Source organism: Berghia stephanieae, unplaced genomic scaffold, assembly GCF_034508935.2.
Source record: "Berghia stephanieae isolate SIO BIC M18660-M18661 unplaced genomic scaffold, UCSD_Bste_1.3 scaffold6915, whole genome shotgun sequence".
Classification (NCBI taxonomy): domain Eukaryota; kingdom Metazoa; phylum Mollusca; class Gastropoda; order Nudibranchia; family Aeolidiidae; genus Berghia; species Berghia stephanieae.
Genome location: NW_027628528.1, coordinates 1 through 3,888, shown reverse-complemented (window position 1 = coordinate 3,888; position 3,888 = coordinate 1). Strand labels below are relative to the sequence as shown.

The 3,888-nt window shown below is 63.3% G+C and overlaps 1 pseudogene; it reads right to left on the bottom strand.

Annotated features, from left to right (window-relative positions):
* Positions 1 to 819: 819 nt before the first annotated feature.
* Positions 820 to 974, bottom strand: LOC144962201 (5.8S ribosomal RNA; annotated as a pseudogene).
* Between the last annotated feature and the right edge of the window lie 2,914 nt (positions 975 to 3,888).

Genomic DNA, 3,888 nt, shown 5'->3' with positions numbered 1-3,888 from the left:
GGCTCGCACAGGCGTCGGACTCCTTGGTCCGTGTTTCAAGACGGGTCGGGCAGGTACCGGAATAACGCTGCGCACCTTTCGACGGACCGGAGCCGCCCGCCCGGGAGGCCGAAACCCCCCGGGGCGAACCGCCGCCGTTTGTCCGCGGTCGACCACGGCACCCGAATTAGCCTTAGGTGGAGTTTACCACCCGCTTCGGGCTGCACTGCCAAGCAACCCGACTCCGGGGTCGAGGTCGGCGGAGGGAGCGCCGCCGGCAAGGGCATGGCACCTCCGCTCTGGGCAAGCCACGTCGAGAAGACTGCGCGGGCGCTCCGATCCGTCGACACCGCCCGAACGCTACAGCTCCGCGGCACGGGCCCGGGGGTTCAGCGCTGGGCTCTTCCCGGCTTCATCGCCGTTACTGGGGGAGTCCCGTTGGTTTTCTTTCCTCGACTTACTGAAATGCTTTTGTTCGGCGGGTTACCTCGTCCGATATGAGGTCGGCAGATCGCCCCATTTATTTTTTTTCCGGCGGGTTCGCCCGAGCGTCGTTTACTTACTTCCCCGCATACCCCCACGAAGCCCTCGACCTCGAGTGTACATCGAGCAGGACCGGGATTGAGAAGAAGCAGCCGATCGCGTGCGTGCTTCCCCGTTTTCGGTGCGCACGTGCTTATTCGTAGTCCTCCCCGCCCATAAACAGAGCGGGTGGGGACGACGTCTCCCGGGTCGACGGGAGCCTCGATCTACGGCGCCAAGTCGGGACGAGTCCCGACGGTACGGCACGTCGCGCGCTCAGTCCACCGAGAAGACCGGTTGCGGAGACGAGCTTAGGGCCGACCCTCATCGGACGTGGCCGGTGACTTACGACACGGCCGCAATTTGTCGTTCAAGACGTCGAGTTCATGGAGGCAGCTGCAGTTCACACGAACTCAATACGGCTGGCCGCACTCTTCATCGACGCGCGAGCCGGTGTTCCACCGCCAAAGGATTGTTGTGTATTTTATTTTCTCTCGTTTAAGGGAAAACGACGACAAAGGGGGGGGGGGCAAGCGTTGCGCGCGCGGTAACCCGGCGCAACCCCGCCCCCCCTTTTGGGCCGGACCGCTCCCCGGCCGGGAGACCCGGCCTCCCCGGGACAGTTTTTTTTTAAAACCCTTCACCCCGTCGGCGGGCGGGGGGCAAAACGAAATCGGACTGACCCACCAAAGGTTCACTTCCCGAAACCCCTTGTTAGACTTTTACCCTCTGGGGGCAGCGCAGTTGGGCGCATCGCCGACTGCGATTTCGGGAGCCAAAGCCCGCTCCCCGGCCACTCCGGGGCCCTGGTGCGCGTCCCCACCAAAGGGAGCGACGGGCGGTGGTAAAAAGGGGCAGGGACTATGGGCACGGGGATGTGACCCGTACAACGTGGCATTCCGGTTAGGCCCAACCCCCCGAAACCCGACCCCGACATGAAGACTCCACGTCCGTCCCCCGCCGGCTGGCGCCACCACTGAGCACACTGCACCCCAGGACGTCTAAGGCATCAAGCCCTGTTAGGCTCCATCCCCCCTCCCGGGGTCAATCCCTCGGGCGGGCCTCGCGCGGCGGTCCCGGGGCACCGCCTCCCCCCTAGTGGGAAACGCCCCGACCCAGAGCCAAACCCCGGGCCCCAACCCGTGAGACGGCCCCTCTTGCCCCCGTTTTTTACCGCCAGGGCAGAGCACGCCCGTTATCAAATGAACCAGACGGATCGCTCCAGGGGCAGCAAACCCGGCCAGCACCACCACCCCCACCGAACAAGAAAGACCCCTCATCTGTCAATCCAGCGGTGTCCGACCTGTAACTTCCCGGTTGAGTCAAATTGACCCGCGGGCTCCACCCCGGGTGGGCCCTTCCCCCAATTTCCTTTAAGTTTCACCTTGCGACCGTACCCCCCCCGGAGCCCGGAACTCTTTTTTTCCCGGGGGCCCCCGCGAGGTTTCCCCCACGGGGACGTCCCCGCGAAACCGGGTCGGCTGGTTTACTGTCGGAATACCGGGGTACCTGATCGCGTTCTTTCCCTCCGATTTTTCGTTCATGATCAACGAAGGCGCTTTTGGGCCGGGTCCTTCGCTCTTGTTCGCCACCGCGATCGCGGATTCCACCCCCCCGGGGTAGTACCCCCCCCCCGGCCGTCTCTATAGACCCGCCCCCCGGGCCCCCCCCCGGAGACCGGTCCCGTGGTTACATTGCGGGGGGGTGGCGCATCCCCTCGTTCCGAGCAAAAGCTGTGCGAGCACGACCTGCTTTTAGCACTCCAATTGATTCAGGGGGAACACCGCCCGTACCTTAGGTCGCCCAGTACGCCCCGTACCAAGCCGACACGGCTTTAAAACGGAAAAACAAAAACCGGGACGACGGGCAAGCGAGCCCGGGGAGATCCCTCGCGAGGGTCCCGGTTGCGGGACCCGGGAAGCACCGCTTTCCCTCCCCCCCCCCCCCCAAAAACCCCGGTGCATAATCGCCGGGGCAACGTCACCCGCGGGTTTTTCGCTGCCGTCACCCCAAATCCAACTACAGCTTTTAAAAACCGCAACTCAACATACGCCACGGAGCTGGAATTACCGGGCTGCTGGCCCAGGCTTGCCCCCATTGGGCATCCGGCAGTGTTTGGTCTCGCCAATCCGACCGTAGGCTGCATGCGAGCCCGCCCGACATTTTTCTTCACTACCCCCCCGTGCGGGGGGGGTGGGAAAATTGCGCGCCGCTGCCACCTTAAGCGTGGTAGCCCTCTCGCAGGCTCCCCTCCGGGGTCGAACCCTGATCCTCCGTCCCCGTAGCCCAAAAGGGGGGCCTTGCCCGGGCCGTTAAAAAAATTTATGGGACGGCGACAAAGGGCACCCCCGCTAACAGCGGTCGTCAATACCCAAGGGTTTGCCTCAGCCTGGCGGGGCGGCTTAACCACCCGCCGCCGGGCAATCCTAATAAATCGCCCTCCCCCGCGAGGGAACCCCGTTAGGGGGGGGACTCGTGTGCACGTATTAGCCTTGGGATTCCCACAGGTTCCCCGGGCAAACATCGCCCACCCCTGTATTTCGCCGATATACTGAGCAGTTCGCGGCTTCCCCCCTTTGTGAAGGTGACAAGGCGTCATGGCTTAACCCCAAGACAACATAAGACACAGGCGGGTCAACCTTTTGCGTACCATTTCCAAACCCCGGGGGGACGGACCCCCTGGGACAGGAACGGGGGCCGACGACCAACCCAGCGCCGAAAACTCCAGCGCTCACTCCTTCGCCACGGCCCTTTGACTTACCGCACAAAAGTTCACCCTTCGGCCTTTCGCTGTGGGGCGGGTGCCCCGACCGCCCCCACCCTCGCGCCCACACGACTCAGGGCCTCTACCGAGGAGCTAACCCCCGGGGCCCACTCCGGACCTCCGACCACCGCTCGTCCCGGCGCTGGGGACCCGGGGGGGTACCCGAGGCCACCGCGGCCTTTCGCTCGCCCTTTCTTTAATTTCAATTTTTTCCGGGCCGACGCCGCCTTCCCTACTATACGCCCAAACCCCTGGGAAGGTAGCCCTTTTCCTCTTGCGGACTACTAAAAAAAAAATTTTTTTTGGGGCAAATTCAATTTGACCCCAGGGGACGATGGCAAACCCAGCCCCACCTCCGAACAGCCCGAATTTCCCACGCATTCCCAGCGAAATGCGGGGAAGCGTTTAACGCCCCCGGGAAAAAAGGTCTTCCGAGCGAGTACAGGGCCCTAACGGAAGGGCCCCCGAAGTTCAAAAACCTCCAAAGGGAGGTCCAGGTGCATCATAGGTGGGGGTTATTTTATTCAAATTCCTCCGTAAGGAAATGCGCCGCCAAAGTTTTTTTTCCCCGGCCTCGGAGGGTTACCGCGGGAGCGTCCCCGGGGCTGAGTCCTTCCCCCCGG